This window comes from Phoca vitulina, unplaced genomic scaffold, assembly GCF_004348235.1.
Source record: "Phoca vitulina isolate PV1807 unplaced genomic scaffold, GSC_HSeal_1.0 scaffold12, whole genome shotgun sequence".
NCBI classification, from domain to species: Eukaryota; Metazoa; Chordata; class Mammalia; order Carnivora; family Phocidae; genus Phoca; species Phoca vitulina.
This window is the reverse complement of record NW_022589715.1, coordinates 28,694,332-28,720,409: the sequence shown is the minus strand read 5'-3', so window position 1 is coordinate 28,720,409 and position 26,078 is coordinate 28,694,332.

Genomic DNA, 26,078 nt, shown 5'->3' with positions numbered 1-26,078 from the left:
AAATGTTTGACCTATATCGGTAATAGAGGGTTGAAACGGATAAAGCTACTAATAGAATATAAATTATCTTTCTAAGTATTGCAAATAGAGCATTAATAGACATCACTGTAATGAGATGGACAAAGTGCGTTAAAACATATTTCTTGGCTTTCAATAACCAATCAAAACACCATCTACACTCATACAGCATAGCAACAAAAATTGCGTTGAGGAAGATAGAGCCTTCTATCCTGGACACAAATGTTAGCTCTTAGCCATAGGATGGCAACAGAATCTTTAGGGAATTTAAAACAAAAGTGTGTGGAAAGACACACGTTTATAGTGGTAAGGATTAAATGTGGAAAGTCAGTTGTGACATAATGATAACTGAAGAACGTTCACGTGAGTCTTTTTTTTCCCTCTAGTCCTGTGGGCAGTTCCCAAATTGATTAGAAATACTGTTTATAAATTTAAATTCCTGCTGTGGAAAATAATAGCAAAGCCACGTTCATTTTTAACATTTTCAAAGGTCCTTAAAAATGTTGTTTTTCCACCATAAATCTGTGGTAGTTGAATGTTGGGTTACTTTCTGAAAAGAATGTTGAGTGTGGGGCTACAGCGTGCTGTGGTCAAGCTTGGTGGGAAGAAAGTGTTGCTAATGGAGACCCAAAGGATTCTTACAGTTTCTAGCCAGTGTTGCTTTTGACAAAACCATAATGGTACAATCGAGAAAGATCGAGAGAAAAACAATTCTCTGACACTAAAAGGATTTTCCAGGAAGTACACTTGGCAGTTTTCATTCTTCACTTTAATATTTTGTTTCTGGAAAGGCCTATTCTGGAAGATAGATGTTGGGTTACCTATATAAGGAAGATCCTACCAGGGAAAGCCAAAGAGAGTATAAATATTACTCCTCTAAGCATGCAAAATTAGCCACTAGATCTGATTACAGTTCTGTTGGATGGGGGGCAATTGGTACCCTGGTTTCCCTGCCCACTGGGAGGCTGGTTAGTCCAAAGAATAGAAAAACTGATCTCCTATTTGTTTCCTAGGGCTAGGAAGGTGACTTTGTCACTTGTAAATGTGAATTATTTACCTACATTTCCTATCACTCCAGTTCTAGATGAGGCACAGATATTCCAAAATAAAAAATGTTTAGTTATAGTTTTTACAGCCAAGTAACATTTTTCCTTTCTATGTAAGAATTAGCTAAGATTTTCTACCAGATTTAATCATATTTCATTTCATATGGCCCTGTGGCTTGGGTTTATTTAAAGGGATTTACTAATAAAGACAGGGTGTAATATACCAAAGTCGACAATTGGCAAATAAATCAATTTCAAATAACAGCATTTCTATAGTCAGTGTTCTACTAGACAGGTATAAAATGGGGCAGTTATTTGGGCCATCTGGGTAAAAGTAAGATTCTATTTGTTGGAAGGCAGATGCTTAACTGACTGAGCCACCCAGGCCCCCCTTGACTTAGCTTTAAACTGCTTTTCAACAATGGCTTCTACCTGCCTAAGACTGAAAGCCTGCAGTGGAAAGGCGGTGTGGGGGCAGTTTGTCTCTCTGCTGTCTGTCCTGCCACAGCTCACCCTCCCCCATTCTCCAACTGTGGTTTTTCTCTCTATCCAAGTGTTGAAGGCGGGAGTGACAGAGAATATGGAGAGGTAAGGGGATAGGACAGATGTCACTCATTTGGAAAGTATCATGCCCTCTGGACCTGGAAGATTGTTAAACTGATTCTTTTCCTTGGGGGCACTTTCTTGCCATAACGCCAACCCTCCCTCCCATGTATCCCTTATATGATCCATGGGAAACACCCTCACATCTTGTCCTGCCAACTCAGGGTGTGTGGGCTACTCTCTTCTCTTTTACCATCAAAACAGGCAGCCAGCCTTCCCCAGCGTTCTAGGTTCCTGAGACTGGAGTCAGACCCTGGTTCACTATCCCAAGAATTAGGCACTAGTCTGGGGACACAGGACAAGCTCTAAGTAGTTTCCTACACACCCTCCTCCTGCACCCGCCCCCACCATTTGGTTTGTATGAGGAGAAGCATCCCAACCCCCTCATCCATGGAGAGAGAAGGAGAAATGACAACACAGGAAACTCCTTCAAAAAAAAAAAAAAATCCTCCCCTTTCTTCACAAAAATTCTCTTTCACCTGTGTTCCCTTTTATCTCCAAATGGTCAATGTCCTGGAGCAGTTTCTGGGGTTATTATCTTTATAAGTCTGCACGTGATTTGGGGTATACTTCTTACTTTTCTGTCTAATCTCTTCTATCTTATCTAATACGTATCTCAGCGAAGATCAGGGCAGGGAGAGTCCAGTCTAGCTTCCTTTCCAGTCGCATCTGGGTTATGGGAAATGAGTGATTAAAGTTTGCTGATACAGAAGAGAGATTCTTCTTCTTAAATAAAGTGTATGTGCTATCCATGTGGTCTTGTCTTTTTACACAGCACCCCTTGAAAGTCATATTCTACTGTACATTTAGTTTATTCCTCTATCTCAAGTAGGAAGAGTCAATTTCTTGAACTCTTGTAACAATGGAGCTTGAGGGGATATGGTTTCTAGGTATGAACTTTAAGCTCACGGCTGCCTTGGGTAACCCAGATTGTCTCTCTCCAGTATGTTCTGTGGCTACCTCAGAATGTCCCCTGGATTTGGCAGATTAATTGCCAATGAATGGCCAAACCCCAACAAACGTCGGAAGAGAGAAAAAGAATGAAGTCTAGACTGAAGTGGCCATGGAAAGCTTTGCTCAGATGGGGCAACCTTTCTAAATCACGTTTATAGCTCCAGGTGATGAGTTTCAAACAATTAACAACTCTCCTAGAAGGTCTAAGCTAGTGCCCAACCATACCCATGCAACCAAGACAGTAACGATAGACTCTAGAATCAATGGACGCGTAAGGCCTAAAATAAGCCCAGTGCTTAGATTCTTATGTGGAAAGATATTATGATGTGGATTTCAAATTTTACACTCTCCCTGGTGCCTACGATGCAGGGGCACAAAGACTGACCAGTGCAATTCACAAATACTTATTCAATGGGTGTTGATGGCTACAAAAGATCGAATCACTCGTCAATTTTGTAAATTTATAAACTATTTTAACACTCCACAGTTACTTTTATTAAGGCTAGCAATGGACACATCAGGCCTCACTGTCCTTCCCATAAGAAGCTGTGTAAATTAATTGGTCCCAGCTTGCACTGCTGTTGTCGAATCAACACAGTCTGGCCGCCTTCTGTGAAATGCCAGCTAACGGATCAAAGCCTCTGGAGAATGACCCCTATTTTCCCCCAAATATGTGTGGTTTTCTGGAAATCCATATCTTCTGCCTCTTGAAATGTCTGTGGGTAATTGTGAGAAGACAGTTCCCATCATTTTTACCTGAGCCCATCTCATTTCTAATTTGCAGCCCAACAAACCATCTGAGTATCTCACACCCATAAATTGATGTGTTTAGTGGGCCATCCAAGTTTCTGCCCAGTCACGTGGGCTCCAACTCTCACTAACCTACCTCCACTTCCAGTTCTATCTGAAGTGGGGTAGGACTGGTGCTTTGGTGCTGGACTCACTATTCCTCACCATGGCTGGTCCACTTGGAGACCTTGCATCTTAGGAGAAGATGCTAAGATAGAGAGCACAGGTCAGACATCTCAGCTGTGTGTGCTCTGAATTGATACTAATTATTTAAAAATTAGATCAATATTTTAATGTGGTAAATATACAAAACATACTATTTAGTGGTATAACTATCTGTAAGTGTCCAGTTCAGTGCCATTAAGTACATTTACAATGTTGTAAAACCATCACCACCCAAAACTTTTTCATCATCCCTGAGAAAACTCTTACCGTGAAACAATAATGTCCTTCCCCCCCCCAATAAGATGAATATTATTAACAATGAAAGATACCCAAGGGCTGTAGAGGTGACTGAGTCACAGTCCTCTTAGCACTGCTTAGGAATTTCCACGAAAGAAACACAAGTGGGTGAGAAGGAAACAATAGTCCAAAAGTCCCCCACGGTTTCTCCTGCAGTAAAGGAAGGGTGGGGGTCACGTGCCTTCAGCCTTCAAACTTCTCTTGTTTGGATTCGCTTGTTTTTTATTTTTTCCTTCATGTTTAGGCAAATCAAGTATGAGCAAAGACCAGAGGGAGCCACCACGGGGACCCTGACATGGAGGAGAAAGTGGCTGTTCTCAAGGAAAGCTACAAAATATTATACTTGAACAGACAGGATTCTCCAAAGACCCAGGCTCAGAGTAAGGAGGCAGGATGACAAGTCAGGAAGGTCCAGCGCTGGCCTGCACCCCTTCCTCTGTCTCTCAGGAAAGACCCTCCCACAAGCCCTGCTGTGCAAAGAGACAATTCATTTTAACTGGCTGAGTAGCTCCAGGGGGACAACAAAAGCAAATCAGCTCCATGTCCCACAGTAAATCGTCTCTAGCTGAATGATGTCTGGTTCCTTTCTGGAAGGAATGTTCTTCACTGAGTTGCAGTTTGCCAGGGGTCAAATATGACAGAAATGAAGTGTTGCTAATAGTGATTGAAAAGGATTCCTACTGTTTGTGGCCAGTGCTGGGTAGTAGAAAGGCCAAACTTGTGAGCCAAAAAACAGCAGGATCTAGTAAACTTTCTCCAAGACTTACTAAACTTTGAGTCACCTCTGCTCCCCCAGCCATTCTGTCAGCCCTGTTTGGGGGAAACTGATATTATAATTACTAATCTCAGCAAGGGCCTAATGTGCAACCTGAAGCTTTTTCGGCCTTTGGTGCAATTAGGGTGGGAGGGCAAGGCCAGCAGACACTGGCGGGCTCCACCCCTCCCCCCCCATTTGCAAATCACCCTGCTTGGGTTTCATCCACACCCTCACATCCTATGTAGACAGGTAACTGAGCAGTGCCCGGCTCCGGGCCTCCAGAGAGGGGAAATTATTCCTGCCTAAACTGGCTGGGAGCTATTAAAGGTTTAAATGTCACCTCAAAAGAACTCTTTGCTAACCTTTAAGTGGTGGCGTCTTGAGGGCTGTTTCAGGCAGGATTTGCCCCCTCCCGGGGAGTCTGGAGAGCTGAGAACATTTGTATGTGTTGTTTCTCCACGCCCTCCCTTTCTTTTGCTCCTTTCAGGGAATTATCACTGTACTTTCAAAGGGGGAATTTGTGGGACAACTGGCACCTGCTGGCCTGAGCTTCCCAGTGAAGGCTCTCTTGGCTGAGTGTATAATTTCATTTAATCCTAAATAGCCCCCTTTACCTATTGTCAACAAATTCACTTTAATCCTAACCACCACTTAGGAGAATATTTACTATCAAAAGGAGACAAATCACTATTTAAATGTGGATTTACTCAAGTCTGAAACTATGACAGTGACATACGGTAAAATGATAATATGTAAATAAAAACTGGAGACAGATTTATCCCCCCAAGAAAGCTGGGCAGAGCCGTGGATTAAAGTCATATGTGATCTACTTTGAGTGGCCTCAATTCAGACCCAACGTTCAGTTATGACCAGCATTGCCATTCATTCTGCTTACTCCAATTCATTTGGTTCTAGTTCTCAATGACCCTCTGTTACCAGGCATACACCTCTGATAAGTAGGCCTTGATGTTTACAGCACTTTGGAGTAGAATAAATGCAAACCGCACATTATTTATGGGTGTGCACTCTTCGCTTAAGGGGTATTTGTCAGGAGTGTGAATAAAGGTAGAATAAGTAGATGTGTGTTAGCTCAGACAGCCTGGTTTCCAGAAGCTAACTAGAAAAAAAAAGAGCTAAATAAAATACCACCCAAAAGACAACAGCTTTCAGTTATTGCCCATGATCCTGAATTCCTCCCAATGAGTTGAAAGGAAATCTATACCAGATGGCATTTTTCTGAATCAGCCAAGTGCAACCAGTCATTCCTGACTCTTTGTGATGGGCAGCAGTGCCAAAGACGAGCTGGCCCTCCGCTTCCTCAGCTCACTGGTCATCGAAAGCAACATTGCTTTCTAGGGATGAGTTTCTTAATTGCATTGAAATGTAATTAGAATAGTTAGAAAGGGAGGGATTTTTTTTTTTTTTCCAAAAAAAAAAAGCAGAAATCAAGCAAATTGTCCTGTGTTCTTTGGCAACTGTGGACTAAGGAGCCTAAGCCAGAACTGGAAAAATAATGAACACACATCACATCACCTATACACTTGGAGATAATCTTTTCAACTGAGACTATCAAAAAACATGTAAAATCAGTAACAACTCCTCAATGCATGGGATGTGGGGCATAAAAATCATTGTATTGTAATGCAACAGTCGAATAAATTTGAGCCCTCTAATATGTTGCAATGAAGAGCTGGCCCATATTAACCATATTCTCCCCTAAATCACCTTATCCCAAGACACCAAGTCTGAGAATGAAGACGAATACACCCCTTTTGAAAATCCAAGAATAGATTTGACATGTCTACCTTGGAAAGTACAATACCTGATACTTTTCTTTTTTTTTTGAGAAAATTGTTACCTGTACAAAACTCATAGAATCGGATCCATTCACAAGTGATTATGGGGAAGTCAAGAGAAGGATATTGTGCATATAATTCCTTGTGCTCAGGAAAATATATTCATGAGGAAAAGCTAAACAACCAGTGAATTTATTCAACTAACTGCTCTTTGAACATATTGTCTCACCATATAGTGTCATTTTATGTTGGTTACTCTCTTGGCAGCTAAAGTGGATCCTATTTTAAGCTGGTGAAGATCTAGGACTTTTTGGGGTAATAAAGGGCAGAAAATTGTTTTCCAAAGATCAATCATTGATTGGAGAAGAGACAGGAAAAGACAGGGATGAAGGGGACAAGATAGGGATAATAAAATGTGATTGATTATGAATGATAGACTAGATTTCAGGCTATGAAAACTCCTCTTCAGCAGGTTACTTAAAGACAACCACATCCCAAATCACTTAGGTTAGACCAAATCTTTAGGCAATGCAAATCCATCACTGTTTGTTTTACAGAAAGTAGAACACCAATTCAATCCAGGAAGCAACTTGACCGATGGATGAGGACAAATGTCCATGGTTCACTAAAGATACTTGTGTTTAACCAAATATAGCTATCCAGAGGTTGATGGTTGAGGTAGCTAGAGTCATCCAGATGGTTACAATAAAGCAATCTATCAACTCCAACTTGGGGCCTGAGTGTCTTAGTGGGCTTGGGGTCCTGTTCTTGTATGGTAGCCTCCACAAGACATAAACATCTCACTTTATTACTTAATGGTATTTTTTTTTTAAGGATCAATTGCAGTTTGAATTACTTCATGATAATTTAATTTACTCATGAGCTTGACAATGTATTCATCAGGTGACCAAGGAGAGAGTATTAGAAGAGTTCATATTTGCAACTCATGTCTAACCAACCACACATGCCTCAACAACCTTCAAACTGATTGACACTTACAGAAAATGAATCTTACACTGAAATATATTAAGAAAAAGTTTAAAACCCAGGCCATCTGTGATGAGGACCACGGTAGGAGCCACAAGAGTCATCTTCATTTTGGACCGGGTGTAATATAAATTTTGGTTAGAACATTTTGCATGCATCTTCTGGACTCCAGGTTCAGGGAGCAGAATAGGATTAATGGCACCATTAAAGTTAAATGAGCATCTTGAAGTTCAAGCTTCACCCCTAATAAAGTAGCTGAGAGGATCTCTTCCCTCGGTTGCCACTGAGAATCAACAACAACTGATGGTCATAAGTTAACAAGCTAATATTTCATCCATGGATACCAGAGCGTTAATGGCTAAATACGCCAGTTGAGGGAAGAAGCACATGTGCAGCTATTTGCCCGACACAACTTCTGCTGTCATGGCCTATTAAAACCAGTTTACATGTGCATGTCGAATTTGATGAATATGTATGTGACCCTTTTCAGAGCCATCACTCATTGGGCTATGGCCCCCATGGCAGGAAAAACAGCACCTCTCATTAAACACAGCATGAGTTACAGGCATGTTATGTTAATATTTCTTCAGAACTTTAGGGGGTTTTCTTCTTGTTCTAATAAATCCTGTGAAGAAAATAATTTAAAAGTATAATTGATTAAAAAAAAAAAACAACCTTTTTCTCATTTCCCCTTAACTATTTTATTTGGTGTGTGAGTTCTGGAAGGCTCTTTCCTCAGGAAGTTGTAGGACAAGCTTATGAATTGTGCTTTGTATCACTCATTTGGGACTCCTGAGGCAAGCCCCCTCCTCAGCTGGAAGTTCAGAAAAGGCTAAACAAGAGACCTCCCTGCATGGAACTCTAAAACTCATGAAAGGCAGGGCTGTCTCTGAACTTTTGCAACATAATGGATCATCTGTTAGCTCACAGTTCTTACCCATGGGTCTGGCTCATAGTCAGTGTGCAAACAATGATAACTACCTTGATTGCTATTATTGTTACTATTATTATTTAAGTCACAGAGCTAAAACAGTCTTTTTGGTGGGGAAGATAAGAGCTTTTCTGAGCATTCTTTTCAAAATATATAGGGTGAAAAAGCATAGTAGAGCTCATCTTAAGTAAGTGCTTATAAGAGATTAAAACAGTAGTTCCACAGGTTATGTTAAAATACCTGGGAGGCTAAACACAGGTCCAATCTGCTCATACAGCCTCCCTACTCCCACTTTTGGCAAGGCCTCTGTTATGACCCTTTCCCACCCTGCCCTGCTCCACTGGCCCTTCCACAGTGTCTGGCCAACTCTGTTATAAGGTGTTTGAGAGCAGGGATGATGGTTGGTACTCTTCTGGAGCATCTCAAAATGTGTAGCTCAGTGTCTGACATACGGATGTTAATAGGCTCCCCAAATTTCTCTCCTAATTACTGACCCAGTACTTTGCAGATATAGTATCTAGAGAAGAGTGACCCAAAGGGCTGGGCAGGGGATTCTAGGGAGGGGGAAAAAAAAACCCATCAATTCACTGGGAAGCCAGCTGGAAGGTGGCAGAAAGTCCTACAGAGACTACTTGGACTATGAGACGATGTATGTTACATGTTTGGTGCAGTGCTTTGTGGACAGTAAGTGCTCCCCAGATGGTGGATAATGCTCTGACCTCAACATTTTGAAGGGATGTTAGCTGTTTTTAGAAGGACAATCAGAAACTTGGAGACCACTTGGAGAGCCACTACGGTACAGGAACACTGACTTAGGAGTCAGGGGTTGGGGTTCTACTCTTAACTCTTCTTTTGTCTGGCTGGGGGACCATAGAACATGTTCATTTTGAACCTCAATTTCCTCATTTGCAAAAAAAATGCCAACGTCCTTAAGATCCAGAATTTTCTCCACACAGAACTTCACTCCATTTACAAAGCATTGGCCTGCGTTTCAGCTACTGTTGTATATCTGAGGATCAGAAAAGATCATTTCTCCCTTAGCCTTTAATCATAGGCCTACTCTATCTGTGAAGAGGAGATGGCTATTCTCAAACAAGATTACAGAGCTACTCACATTTCTTTCCTCCCTTCAGCCCTGCCATCAAAGAGTTTAGAATCTGGAGCTAACCTCCTCAGTGTGCCATCTGATAATCAAGTCAAATCTCCAGGCAGTGCTGAGAAGCCCTTTTAAAACTTCTCCTTGTGATCACAGGTCTTCAGACTGACTCCTATGGGTTGGAAAACCAAAGTGTACAAGAAGTCAGAAAGTGCATTTGCCAAAGTGACAGCTGCCAGATATCATGGAGAAGTTACCATTGGTCAGGCCCTGTTCTAAGTGCTTTATATTTTTGTATTTTATTTACTCACTCAATCTGACTGACTACATTATGAGGTAAATTCTGTCATGATTATGTTTTCTTTACAGAAAGAGAACTTAGATGGAAAGGAATTAAAAAGTTGCCCAAGTTCATAGAGAGCTGGTGAGGGAGGGATGCTAGATTCAGACTCAGGCAGTCTGGCTCCAGAGTTTAGGTGTTTTTGCCATTCTATCAGAGCCTGTGTCAAATGTTTCCTCACAGGCGGACACCCCCTCAGGATAATGGATTTGGAGGCAGATGGAGCAATGTCCTCTATAAAAGAAAACCACAAACTCAAAGGAGAACAAGTAACAAAACAGACTTAGTTGCTCATCAGAGAAATCTTTTTCCAGCTCTAGCCCTGCTGTGGATGCCAGGTTTATGAGTATTGTGGGCACTGGCGAAGAGTAGCTAGAAATTTCAGGAATGCTCAACCTCTGTGCATGAGGCCAGTCTCACCGGGGCCTGCCTCTCTAGCCTGAGGTAGGATCCTGAAGACACCACTGGGAGAGCTTAGGTAGAATGCTCTCTCACAGGATTCACGCCATTACTCTTCTATCACTTGAGAGGCCCCCAGCTGGCTGAGCAGCAGGCTTGATAGCCAGAGCCATCTCCACCTCTCTCTATAAATCTAGCACTGGAGCTGCCAACAGACGGTGTTGGATAAAGTCTGTTTTGCTCCCTGCCAACCAAATGGCCCCACAGCATAAGGTTCCAAGTTTTCTCAGTCTCATAAAACTTGGCTGAATAAGGCAGTGGTGCCATGAAATTTGCATTTATCTTGTGCACCTGACACTTCCCATCATGATGATGGAGTGTTTCCCTCATGTTGGAGGGCTCTTGGCTCTTAGGGAGGACAGGAAAGCAGGGTGGAGGTTGGTTGTGGGGCAGGCTAATCAAAGCCAGGAAGAAGAGTAAATCCATAGGCATGAGGGATGGGAAACAAGGTATGGGAGGAATGGAGGGCTGGGGGCTGGAGGAGCACTGTGACTTAAGATAAAAGAGCATTCCAGAGCCCCTTGTGCATTCAGGCCATCCATCATCTGTGCTTTTCAGGGACAGCCTTTCTGTTGACCTCTAGGCCCTGGCAGGCAGCACCCTTCTAGCCGCCCCAGGGAAGCTGATCCCCTCTTTCATAGGCCACAATTGTGTGCGTGCTTAGAGCAAGCCTGCAGAAAAATTAACCTATAGGCTCTACAGGTTGGGGTTATAATATAGTTTTGTCGAATTTTGTGTTAGGACTTTTTGGATGGGGGAGGAGGTGGGGAAGATGTTAAGAGTTTCAGCAGAGTGTGAGAAGAAAAGAAGAAAGAAAACTTGTACTCAAATGAAAGTTCCCTTATCTGCCTCTTTGTTCATCTTGTTTAAAAGTCCTCAACCTTCTTCCAGAAAAAAAAAAAAAAAAAGCATAGTGATTAAAGAGTTTGGATCCTGGAGCAGAGGTTGAGATTCAAATCCTAGATCAACGGTTCACTGGTGCCAAGATTCTGAGTCTTTCTTTGCCTCTATTTCCTCATTTATAAAATAGGGACAGATAGAGGAAGTATTTCATATAGCTGTTTTCAGGTTAAATGAGACGATGTATGTTACATGTTTGGTGCAGTGCTTTGTGGACAGTAAGTGCTCCCCAGATGTTGGATAATGCTCTGACCTCAACACTTTGAAGGGATATTAGCCGTTCTTAGAAGGACAGTCAGAAACCATGAATCTCAAGGCTCTCAGGCATTCAGTTATAACCATGCCATGAAAATCAGTGCCTGATGTATGTCTACTTTTCAATGTCTTAGTAATGTTTTTCTACCTCTGAATAACTATGGGTTGGTACCACCTTTTTAAAATTATATATTTTTTCTGTAGCTCTTTTGTTGCTTTATGTCTATTAGTCACAGTTTTCCTAATTAGATCTGAACTTTTGGGATCAAATGTCATGACTGCCCTCATTCCTTGACTCCTTCTTAGAGACAAAATATGAAGCAGGCATTTATGATATTTCTCTTGAGTAAAAGGTCTGGCTTATATTCCCCCTGTATTGCTTCATGGATGGTGGGCTTGAACATTACTGTGTGCTTGGCAATCCAGGGCCATACCATATTCCTTCCTGCAGTCAGAGAAAGTCTGGTGACTATTCTTGGACCACCACTGTCTTGATCCAATCCACCACCCCAAATGCTCCTCCACTGAGTTGTTGCTCCTACCTCCTCTGGAATTTGAGCACTTCTCCTTAAATATTGCAGGATACATCACATCAAAGAGAGCATGACCAAATGGGAGTATCATTCATCATAGTTGACAACAGAAGTGGGGAGAGGGTGATATGCAGAATCCCTAAAAGGCTAATACTGGTTGATGGCAAAACTTCTGTCCTCCTAGATTTTAGTAGCAGAAGCAGAGAAAAGTTCTTCCTTCTGCTGATAAAGCCCAAGTTAAAATGTCAAAAATGAACTGTGAAAGCCCATCTTTTTATTGAATCATTAACTCATTTATTCACTTTTCTACCAAATATTTATTACATGCCTATTTGTGTTACACATGATTCTAATTTTTTAAACTGCCTATATCTTTCAGGAAGATAGATAGATAGATATATAGATACATAGATAGATACATAGACAGATAGATGATAGATTTTACAGACTATGAGCTGGTTTGATGAATACAAATAAATAAACAAGTTAATGAATGAATTAATTATTTAAAAAGCTGTCTTTGTTGGATAGTCATGCTGTCTAAGTTCCAAATATTTTGTGTGATATGGGGACAAAAATGGCAAGCAAATCTGTTCTGAAATATAAGTGCTAACAATTACTTTTCTTATTTCCTCATTGTTTAGAAGAGTCTTATTTTTAGGGGCGCCTGGGTGGCTCAGTTAGTTAAGCGTCTGCCTTTGCCTCAGGTCATGATCCTGGGATCCTGGGATCAAGCCTCGCATCGGGCTCCCTGCTCAGTTGGGACTCTGCTCCTCTCAGTTTCTGTTTCCCTCTGAAACTCCCCCCTGCCTGTGCTCTCTCACTCTCTCTCTCTCAAATGAATAAATAAAAAAATCTTTATTTTTTTTTAAAGAAGGGTCTTATTTTCAAGAAGAATAAAAAAGGAGGCTGACAATATCAGAAAGAGAATCAACAAAACTTGCCAGGGAGACTGCAGTGATGAAAGACAAAAATCAGCTATTTCTCTGGAAGTCAGAAATCACCTAGTTTATACCATGAGCTGATGCAGAAATAAGAAACAATTAGTGATAAAATATACAGCTGAGGAAAGTCCTCATGTTTCAGGTTTCAAAGTTATTTCCAAAGTAGTCTTTGCACCACAAATGTAATTTTGAAGTGACACATATGTACCAGCAAAAACTAAGGCAACATCAATGACATTTTCAGTCTAGAAATACATGTGTAGGTTTTTATGTATAGATGTATGTATGTATACATATGTATATTCATATGTAGATAAATTAAACACATACATTAATGCTAAAGTTAAATGATATACAATATCAAGATAGTAGAGAATGTTATTACTTCAATTTTTAAACCTTTCTTATTTCAAATCTAGAACATAAATTATGATTACAATAAAAGATAAAAAAATTTATTTAAATTCAATTAGCCAACATATAGTATACTGGCTTTAAAAAACTGTCATTTAATGGGGCACCTGGGTGGCTCAGTTGTTAATTATCTGCCTTCGGCTCAGGTCATGATCCCAGGGTCCTGGGATCAAGCCCCACATCAGGCTCCCTGCTCAGGAAGAAGCCTGCTTCTCCCTCTCCCACTCCCCCTGCTTGTGTTCCTGCTCTCACTCTCTCTCTCTTTCAAATAAATAAATAAAATCTTAAAAAAATAAAAATAAATAATTCTCTCTCTCCTCTCTCTCTTAAAAAAAAAAAAAGATACAATGAAAAAAAATATCCATTTATAAGAGTAATGTATAAAATACCAAGGAATAAAGATAACAAGAAATGATCCAGTCCTATATGAAGACACATTTTAAATATTACTAACAGTCTCAACGGAAGACATGAACAAACAAAAAGGTATAGCATATTCTTGAACAGAAAGACTCAACATCATAAACATGTAAATTTTCTCTAATTTCTAAATCTAAATGAAACAACGTTTTGTTTTAATCTAATAAGCTGACTCCAAAGTTCATGTGAAGAAAGAACAAACAAGAGTAACAATGAAACTATGAGAAAGAAGAACCATGAAGGTAGACTAGCCCTACCAGATGTTAAAACAAACTAAAAAATCATAATAGTGTGATGGTGGAGTATAATTAGACAGACAAACCAATGAGCCAAATAGAAAGTCCAGTAAAAAGTCCAAACATATATAGAATTTAATATCTGATTAAAGGTAGCATCTTAAATCAGTGAGGAAAAGAAGGACTATACGATAAATGACGTGAGGCCAATTGGAAAGTCAAATGAGAAAAATAACCTATACCTATACCTCACACTTTACACCCAAATGAATTCCAAATGGATTGAAGATTTAAATGATAATAATAAAGTCATAAAAGTTCTGGAAAGAAATATAGGGAAATCCCTTTATAATCTCAAAATAGAGAAGCCATATATAACTATGACTCAAAATCCAAAACCATAAAAGATATTGACAGTTTGGGTTATGTAATATACAAAGAAATTGACTTAGGAATAAATACTTAGGATCAAATTTAACAAAGGAAGTGCAAGACTTATGTACTAAACCCCAGAAAACATTAGTAAAAAAAAATTAAAGAAGACCTATATAAATGGGAAGATATCTTGTATTTTTGGATTGGAGAGCTTAATATTGTTAAGTTGGCAATATTCCTCAAAATGATCTACAGATACAATAGAATCCCTTTTTTTGCAGAAATGGAAAAGGCGATCCTCAAATTCATATGGGATTAATTACAAGGAACCCTGAATAGCCAAAACAATATTGAAAAATAAGATCAAAGTTGGAGGACTTGTACTTCTCAATTTCAACACCTAATACAAAGCTACAACAATCGAAACAGTGTGGTTCTGCAGAATTACAGAAAATATTTGCACACATGAAGAACTCTTACAACTCAACAGCAAAAAGACAAACTACCTAAGAAAAATGTCCAAGGAACTTGAATAGGCATTTCTTCAAAAAGGATATATAAATAACAAAAAAGCACAAAAAAAAGATGCTCAACATCATTAGTCATTAGGGAAATACAAATCAAAACCATAATAAGATACTACTCCATACCCACTAGCATGGCTATAAAAAACAAACCAAACAGAAAAATGGAAAATAATAAGTGTTGATGAGGATATGGAGAAATTAAAACTATCATACATTGCTGGTGGGAGTGTAAAATGTGGAAAACAGCCTGACTGTTCCTCAAATACTTAAACATATCATTACCTTATGATCCAACTAAAATGTCCATCCATGAATTAATGGGTAACAAAATTTTGTATATACATACAATAGAATATTACTCAGCCATAAAAAGGAATGAAGTACTGATACTAAAAAATGGATGAACCTCACAAACATGACGCTAATTTAAAAATAAAGAAAAAAATTATGCTAATGAAAAGAATTCAGACACAATAGTTATATTTTGCAGGATTCCATCTATGTGAAATGCCTAGAAAAGATAAATCTAAAGAGACAGAAAGCAGATTTGTGGTTGCCAGGGACTAGAAGGACAGGGGAAAAGGAAGTGACTACATAATGAGTATGGGGTTTATCTTTTGAGTTGATAAAAATGTTTGGAACTAAATAGAGGTGGTGGTTGCACAGCATAGTGTTGTGCACTTTAAAATGGTTAATGTTATGGTATCTAAATTTTTCTTCAACAACAAAACAAAATTAGTATAAATTATGGACTTAACAGTAATGTATCAATATTGGTTCATTAATTGTGATAAATGTGCCGTAACAATGTAAGATAATAATAATAAGAGAAACTGGATATGAGGTATATGGGAACTCTATAACTATCTAAATTAAAGAGTTAATTTAAAAAAGAAAAAAAAGAAAACCAAATTAAAAGACAGATGACAAACTCAGAAAAAAAATCTGCAACTCATGTGATCAACAAAGAATTAATCTTCCTAATTTTAAGGGCTCCTAAAAATTAAGAGAATGTTCACATATCCAATAGGAAAATGGCAAAAGGAAAATTGATCAAAAGTAAAACAGAAAGTTCCTCCACAGTTAAACACAAATATCTCTTAAACACCTGAAGAGACATTTAACTTCTCTCATAAAAAGAAAAATACACATTAAAAACTACCCTGTTGTAACGTTTTACCCACCAGAAGACAGAAATTAAAAAGTTTGACAACATACTCTTTATTAAGGCTGTGTAGAAACACGATGGTATGTTTGTAAACTGGTATAACTCAATGGAGGATAATTTATCAATATCTATCAAAATTACAAATGAATATACCACTGACCCAGAAATTTCACTTACAGTAATCTACCTGACAGATATTCTTACATGCATAACGTATGACATATGCACAAGTTTATTCATTTCAGTGGTGTTCTTAATAGCAAAAGACTACAAAAAAACTAAAGTCCATCAATATGGGCTGGACAAATATTATTTATGGTACATCCATGTAATGACATACTATGCAGCTTTAAGAAACAATGAAGCAATTCTCTATGTACCAGCATAAAAAGATTCCAAGATTTATTGTTAAGTGAAAGCAGTAGAACAGTATGTATGAATATTATTTTTTTCTGTAAAAAAAAAAAAGATATAGAAAAACTACCTATATACTACAACTATATATTTGTATTTATTTGTACATGGATCATGAAGCTCTAAAAGATATATGATAATGGTGGTTACACAGTGGAAGATGGGTAACGTACTTTGATTGCATAGGGAAGCATTGAATGAACAATGTGGAAGGGAAGCATGTGGTTAAATATTTATTTCGAATCATGTGAAAGTATTACCTATTTAAAGTTAAATTAAAAATATTTAAGTGATGAAGCCAAAAAGAACTGATAATATGCATATTAACATAGACTTTCTCAGAGAAAGACATACAACAAAGCCACTTGATCTAAGACTTCTCGTTTGACAAAAGTGCCCCAAGATGTTGTATCTTCTTTGACCTGGGAAACCAAGAACATGGGCTTTTCAGGGAGTTGCTGGGATGATCTCATTGGACAGATGGTTTTCCCTCCTCAGACTTAGCCCTCTCTATTATGTTCCCTAGAACTCAGCCTGAAACCAACTAAGTGCTAATACGAGTCTATTGAATGATTGAATTTAGGAAACTTCTACCACTATGTAAATGATATTAGTGGTGAATATTGGGTCAAGGAAGAATGAGAGTTTTTTTTTTTAATGAAATGTCCACTTTAACTTGACAACAGTTTTTAACCTAAAAACATAAAATCTTTTTCATCCACTCAGAAATCAAATGTAGCTCCCTGAGTCAGCTTTCGAAAATATTGTCTGACTATCCAGGACCCACCAAAACCCCCAAATCTGACTTCCACCTTGCAGAACAGGAGGAACAACTTGCGTGTTTTTCCTGGATTCCTTTAAACGTGCCTTGTGTGAGGAGCAAGAAAAGGCTTTGATTGGGGGAAGATGTTGACTGTATCTTGAAGGAGGAATAAGTGAAGAAAGCTTGATTCTACTAAGTGGTTTTTCTCCCCTACATGGAGATATTTTGCTTTTTTAAAAAAAGTTGATATTTGAGCAATTTTGTGTGTATTCTTCATGTCCTTGGGAATTTGATCTGAATATAGCATAATATGAAATTAGAACTAAATCAGAAAATAAAACAGCCTTAGGACTTCTGACATGAGAATAGACAGTAGAAGGGAGAGAAATATATTTGGAAGTGTTCTATAATTCCAATTCTAATAAGAGTCTGTGACTGTAACTCATAAATCTCTCTCATTGTCAAATGCCAAGAAAGTATCTTTGGATCTGACTTTTAAGCTCAGAGCCCTTATGATTCACCACTGGGCCATGAGATGACTTAAACATATTTAAAAGAATTGGCTCATATCAACTACTTGCTCTGATTTTTTGGTGTTGTGTAACTGAAGGATTTTATAAAATGTTCTACTTTGGGATAAAGAGATGTCTTAAGCAATACACCCATCAATGGGAACAGACTTCTCTCTCCCTCTCAGAATAGATTTCTTGGTGTGATGGGCTTTGAGTTAGGATATCTGTATATCCAGGTATCACCCATATCTGTGAGGCAAGAATGTAATGAATTTAAAGATTGTTAATTTGTTTATTTTTGTGCATGCGCAAGAAAGCACACGCACATGCATGAGCAGGGGGAGGGGCAGAGGGAGAAGCAGACTCCTTGCTGAGCAGGGAGCCTGATGCAGGACTTGATCCCAGAATCCTGGGGTCATGACCTGAGCCGAAGGCAGACACTTAACCGACTGAACCACCCAGGCACCCAAGAATGCAATGAATTTCATTCTCTAGGGAAATTCAGCTCATTTCATGAGTACTGAACTCATTTGGGGGGTCGGGGAGAGAGCAAAGTCTATCAAACGTATCTATCCATGGTATCCAGTTGCACAGAAAAATATGTCATTTAATATATGTTAAACCAATTTCTCAGGTAATGTTAAAAAAAAAACAGCAACATTGACAAGTGGATAGAAATCACTCATCTTGACAAGTGATTATGTAGATTAGGAAAGATGCTCTGTACCGCTAAGGAATGGGGACTGGGAATAAATCCCCTGTTGATATAATGAATAACATGACAGTTGTGTACTCTTCTATGTTAACTCTCTCAGAACTCACATTTAGGCCCCATCCCATCATAGGCAAAGATGGGGAAATGTCATGAGAAATGGTTTGAGGTTGCAGGTACTTGGATCCTCAGAGATACTGCCAAATATATATGACTTTCAGACCTCCTGAGATCATATCATATCTTCTTAGACTTTTCTCTTAGGCTTTTGTAACTCAGATCTCAGTTGGACCTTTATAATTATTTCATTCTGTCCATATTCACACTCATGTCTACATGGATACAAAGTTGGCCAATATAAAGTAGAATATGTTTCTTTGCAACCTTGACTCTGAAATTTGAGCAGCTACTCTCACCTTCAACATGCTTTTCCTCTGGATTCAGTAGCATTTATAATTGTGCACTTTGGTGGTGTTGTGTGGTATTTCTTGAGCATTGTCATTGTTTCTTCAATGAGATAGAAAGCTTTTTAAGGGAATTGCCTCTGTCTGGCATTTTCAGGGTCCACCCAATTTCTGACCTGGGACTGTGTAGACCACTCCCACTCAAGTAAGTCTATCACTTTGGGTGATGGTTTACCACTAGTGACATCTTACTGGGATCTGCACTTAGGAAATGTGTGAAGAACAAGGTTCCAGTAATGCAGCCAAATATTTCCTGTGAACCAGAAACTACATCTCACACTTGTCTTTTTAATGGGCTCTATATTTGTGTTTAGAAATGAATGCTGTTTGTCCTTTCCCATCAAAGGAATGCATTTTGTATAATTTCCTATCCTGGACAATTTAAAGGTGGATGTGAAGCAAAATAAATTATGAGTGAAATCATGATTTAATTTTCCACATATTTTTTTAAAATAGTGGAGAAAGGAAAAACCAGGAAAGAAAGCTACCATAAGTTCCCTTGGTAATATATCTAGCCCCAAGCCTCTGGTGGTATAGATAATAAGGTTCAGAAAATGATGCTCTTTGGGGCGCCTTCATGGCTCAGTCAGTTAAATATATGACTCTTGATTTTGGCTCAGGTCATGATCTCAGTGTTGGTAGATCAAGCCCCATGTTGGGCTCTGTGTTGGGCATTGGAGCCTGCTTAAGATTCGCTCTCTGCTTCTCCCTCTCACTCTCCCCACGGCATATCTGCATGCTCTCTCTCCAAAATAAATAAATAAATCTTTAAGAAAAAATGCTGATTTTCTCAGGAGCCTTTGTTCTTAACTTGAACTCCATGAATGGGCTTTAGGGGGTTCTTGAACATTCTGAAAATGTTTATAAAACCTATGTTTACAAACAATTTACTGAGGAAAGGCAGGACTTTTATATCATATTCTCAAAAGTCCAATGACCCTCAAATATTAAGAACATTGATTTGGAATCTTACAATCCACTTAAAAATTATTTTAGATGGATCAAAATAAATATTACAAGTTACTTATTCATTTTAGTACACATTTATGGAGTACTTCAAGATGCCAAATACTCTCCTAGTACTGGGGAGACAATGATGAATAAGCTCATAGAAAAAGAATGGTGGAAACATTTCCTGAGTAAAGAAAACCAAACAGAATTAGGTCGATAGTGACCCTTCTTTAAGTTTTCTGACAATGATGTGACACTTTGTTCTTGTGAAGGTTGGTTATCACTACTAGTATATACTTTTAATTGAGTTACTATAATAACTATAAATCATTTCAATTAACATTAACTTCTATTGTGGCAGACATAATTAAGAATACATATGCGACTATTTCTGCCTTTTATAATGAGCTTTCATAGTAATCACTATTGGAACTACAGTATTAAGTATAATTACTAAGTAATCTACTAGAACACAGAATTACTTTATAATTATATGATATTTTCCTAAGCATATAGCATGTAGTTACTTCGGGAGTGAAGCACAAGAGTGACATTTAGCCATCTATTACATAATTGATGAAATCTTGCTAATAAATGTGAGTTAAAAATGCTGGGCATTTTCATCGCTTCTCGGCCTTTTGGCTAAGATCAAAAATGTTGGGCATTTTAAATTCCAAAATAAAGCCAGACACTCAGCCTCTTTTTTTTTTTTTTTTTAAAGGAAGACACCTTATTTTAACACCCTCATTCCAAGGAGGAAAACTGTCTGAATACACGACTCATTTGGTTTTAGAGTCCAGAAAGAAAGCATATGGCATTAATTGTCTACAGCTAACTTTTTGGCAGGTAGGTCTAAAAGCTTCCAATAGAAGCTTTGGGATGGGTTTTCCAAAAGATATTTTCAGCTAAGAAAATGTATTTTCTAGAAAATGCTAGAAAACATATATTTTTTAAAGAAGAATCCTTGAGGGGAACGGTGTTTCCTCAAGGTCTGTGACTTATTACTTAACAAATAATACCAAAATATTAGAGCAATCCATAAGACAAGAAAAAATAAAGCAGATAGCAATACTCCATTTTTAGTGGCATAGAGAATTAGAAAACCAAAATTATTTAATAAGGTGCTGCTGTAACAAATTACCATAAACTTTTGATGGCTTAAAACCACAGAATTTTATTCTTTCACAGTTCTGGAGGCCAGAAGTCAAAAATCAAAGCATTGACCAGGTTGGTTCCTTTTAGAGGCTTTAAAGGAGAATCTGTTCCAGGCTTCTAGCTTTCTTAACTTATAGATACAACATTCCAATCTCTGCTTCTATATTCACATGATCTCTTCTTCCCTGGGTCTGTTGGTGTCTTTTCCTTCTCTGCCTCTTTTCTGGATACTGTCATTGAATTAAACTCCACACTAATCTAGGGTGTTCTCCTCTTGAGATCTTTAGTTTAATTACATCTGCAAAGACTCTTATTCCAAGTAAGATAATAGCTACATATCTTTTTGGGGAAGCATTCAACCCACTACATAAAGTATCAACATACTTATAACATTTCCAAAGGAGTCAGTGTGGTGAGATGTCCATGTAAGGCTAGAGCCTCAAAAACAGAGATCTTAGACCTGGACATGATCTCTGGAGATAATGTAAGCATTCTCTGGCCATTCAACTTATAGGAAATTAACACCACTTAGAAAAAGCAATGAATGTCAGGAAAGCGAAATGATTCAACATGCATGATCACCCAGGATGTGATAAAAGAGAGGTCAGAATGTGAGTCTCTGGCTTCCCACAGAAGTGCTTTTTTCACTTCACCTTACTCAGTGGAGGAAGAGGGACTTGAAGGTGGCCTTAGGGCTAGGTCAAAGAGCAAACAATAGAAGAAACCTCAGAATATAACAGGCAAAGGAAAACGGGCTCTATTCGGTGGTATTCCTTGCTCTGGCCACTTTGACATCTCAGTGAGGTTATAACTTTATTTTTTTTCTTCCAACTACCACTTTCCCCTGCACTCATCACTGCCCATTTAACCCTAAATACAGTGTTATATACATATTTGTGAGTTGTAATGAACCAAATGGATTCAATTATAGGTGCCTGTCTTGGGACCCTGCCAGAGTTAGGTTGATTTATGCATAAATTTTTGTATCAAGGGGACCTGTTTTGAAAGTGTGTATCTTGGTTTCAGAGTTGAACAACATTGATCGATTAATTGAACATTGAGAAACATACTTGCACACTTCCAAAAACTGATCAAGGACATGCACATGGGATTCCATATAGTATTTCTAACAGTCTGTTAGAATGTAATCATTACTTTTGAGTAAGGGTAATACTGAAGACTTATGGGTCATATGGTCTCTATTGCAACTATTGAACACCACTATTGTACCCGAAAAGAAGCCATAGCCATAGACAATATGCAAACCAATGGATATGGCTGTGTTCCAACAAAACTTTATTTACCAAAATAAGTGATGGACCTGATCTGGCCCATGAATTGTAGTATCTGACTCCTGCTTTTGAGCCAACATTTCAAAAACTGTACTTATATTGTGCATGCCTGAACTGTATATTCTGGGACAATTTTTAAAATTCCATCAGGGGTACCTCCAGTCCCTTAGTTAGTAGTGTTTAAACCATTGGCATGATCTTTCCCTCCTTTATTATCCACAGCTAGACAATCTTTGTGATTGAGCACATTATTTCCACTCATATCACTTGGTTCAAGGAAGTCCCTATACTCCTCTATTTCTCCGGCTCTTACTTGCTCTCTTGCTTTTAATTCTTTCCTGCTTTGATATCTCTTACAAACCATAGTTGGAGTCATCCTACAATGTATCTCAGAAGCATTTAATGAGTGAGGAATCTATGAAGTGATCTATGTTAAAGAGAAATATGAGTATTGGGATCCATAATAAGGAAAAAAACAGAGAATAATATTTAAACCGGTAAGCTTATTATTCAAAATTTTCAAAAGTCTGGCTGAAGTTGAACTCAAGTCAACTGAGCAAACACACATTGGGTAGGTTAGCAAAGTATTTAAGAGGGTATGTTTCTGAAGCAGGCCATTGCTTTCAAATCTCAGCTCCATAAGTATAAGCCGTGTGCCTTGTGTGAGTTACTTAAATTTTCCTCATCTGAAAATGGGTATAGTAACAGTTTTTACCTCAGAGGGTTGCTATGCAGATTAATTTTTTTCAGACATGTACTGGCACATAGAAAGTGCCAGTATATTTTCTTTATTATTGTTATAATTATTGGTATCATCATCATACACAGTCACATTGCTGGTGCTAAATATTTTTTGAATTCCTTTTATGAACCAAGCGCTGCTCTAGGTGCTAGGGATGGAACAGTGAAAAGACAGACTAAGCCTCTGCCATTATTATGTCCTATTAGTCATTGGTTTATTCAACAAATATTCACCAAGCACCTTGGCTGTGCCAGGCACTTCTGGGCACCGTGACAGCTGTTTGTGAAGACTAACAAAGTCTCGGCTCTCATAAATTCATATTTAGTCATTTAGGTGTGGTTTCTTCATCTAAACTATGTGCTCCGTGGGCTCAGTAACTGGATTTTCATCAGCCCATATCCTAAGAGCCTCAAAGGGATTACCACATGGAGACTTATGAATAAATATCAAATCAATGAATGGATTAATGACTGAGAGAATGAAATGAACATCTACATTCACTAGGTGCAGATAGGTTAGCACCAACTAATCTTGAATGAAGTTGAAATCAACCATCCTTGTTAGGAACACACCACACACCATCACGTGAGATTCACACTGGGGATCCTGACATCCACCCTGCTTTCCAATCTGGAGGCTCAGGTTTCATTGGCAGTGTGTGCGCATGGCAGAGAATAGGGTGGAGAGGAATCTTCCCACGAAACAAGATGTCAAAGGGACGTAATAAACAGAACATGAGGACTCTCTGCAGTATTTGCAAAAAGTAAAGGTCCTGGATAACTTAAGTCAGTTTTGTTTTCTACTTTGGGTAAGAATAAAATCATACAAAGTGTAAAAGATCTGGAATTATAAAACAACCTGGAGACCATGTCTAAAAGATTTTTTGAAGTCTTGGCTAAATTAATAAACTGTTTTTTGTTCTACTTGGAGTAAGAATGATACTGAAAGAAATATTTTAAATATCTGTAATTTAAAAAGAAAGAGAGATGATACCTAATAATACTTTTATGGCTATAGAAAGTAAATTATAATTAGGTGCAAGATCACAGAGTATATGCAGGATGAAGGCCATGTTCAGATATGGTAGGAGAAAAGGGAGACATTTAGAGTTTTTCTTGTGCATGACTTGAGGAAAACTTGAGCTCTTTAGATGCTTTATTAAAGCCTGGAGTATACTGCTCAATCTGGAAGATGTTTCCTTAAACTGTTTCAGAAATCCAGTCTGACCCATTTTCCTCAGCCATGCTTATGGGAAGCCTTATCAGCAAGGAAATGGTTTTATAGGGAAACGGTTCTGAGACCTTTTGGCTGCCCCCACACGCAAATCATCAGACAGTATGCAAATGGAGAACAGTAATACACTCAGCAATTGCAGAAAAAAAAATTTCTATTCCTCCTCTTGAATAGAAACGGAGGACCTAAAAGTGTCCCAAATCCTAGAAACCTCACGAGTAAAGTAAGAATTATGTAAAGTCTTCACTAAAGCTCAAGGAAGAAGTAAACCTTAGCCTGTATTGATACAGTGCCTCTTTGTTTTGTTGACTGTTTCCTTTGCTGTGCAGAAGCTTTTGATCTTGATGAAGTCCCAAAAGTTCATTGTTGCTTGGGTAAAATTTTCATTCTACGGTATTGGCCTAAATTTCCGAGAGGAAAAAAAAAGGCCCTGGTTGTTATTTTTCCTTACGTATCTGAGTTATGATTACATGAGTAAGTGGAAAATGGGAAGCTCCAGCAATAGCTTATTGACTGTATCTTTTGTTTGTGGATTGGAAGATTCTTTAAGATTCAAACATGGATTATGTGTGTTCCAGAAAATCCTTTACATGTGGTCAGGATGGAAGCATCAGAGACACTTGTTCTAATAAGACCATATAGCCAATGTGTCCCCATGGTAAGATGGCCCACAATGAACAAAGCTTTGAGTTTACTGGGCTCTATTTTAACCACGGGACCAAGCATGTACTGTGCTTTCTGGTCAGAGAAAAAAAAAAAAAAGAAATTGCCGAGAAGGAAATCTACCTCATCCAGAGATAAAATTTACATGAAATATGGTTATAACAAGATTATTTACATTCTATAGTCATTAGGGATAAAGAGAATACTTGCAGATCTATCTTCCTAAACAACAAATTGAAAATCCTTTGTGATAAAAATCTCTCCGCGCTGTGATTTTCAGTTCTGTCAGATACCATAGAAAAATGATGCCGAGTTAGCATATCTGTTCACTCAGCGACTGATGCATATTCTTTGGAATTTAGATACCGATGCTTTCTTTCAACTCTGTGTATCTGTTATATTTTCTATTCACTGTATTATGTGAATTTGTGTTTTGGGGAGATCAGACTGAAGTCAAGAAAACCAGCTGGTTTGAGGATATTATTTTTAAAATGATTTCTATAAAGAGTATATTGTTACCTTGGAATGAATTTGGTGCTGATAGTTTCACACACACACACACACACACACACACACACACACACACACACACAGCAGGGAAAAGATAGGTTTGATGATCACTGTTTAAAATGATCCACAGCTTTAACTGACTCCCAACTGTCTTTTTTCACATCACAGTGCCAGTGATGTTCAGATATGTCAGTTATTTTAAGTTGTTTTTTTTTTTAATTTTATTATGTTATGTTAGTCACCATACAATACATCATTAGTTTTTGATGTAGTGATCCACGATCCATTGTTTTCGTATAACACCCAGTGCTCCATGCAGTACGTGCCCTCCTTAATACCCATCACTGGGCTAACCAATCCCCCCTCCCCGCTCCCCTCTAAAACCCTGTTTGTTTCTCAGGTCCATAGTCTCTCATGGTTCATCTCTCCCTCCAATTCCCCCCGCCCATTTTTCCCTTCCTTCTCTTAATGTCCTCCATGTTATTCCTTATGTTCCACAAATAAGTGAAACCATATGATAATTGACTTTCTCTGCTTGACTTATTTCACTTAGCATAATCTCCTCCAGTCCCATCCACGCTGATGTAAAAGTTGGGTATTCATCTTTTCTGATGGCTGAGTAATATTCCATTGTATATATGGACCACATCTTCTTTA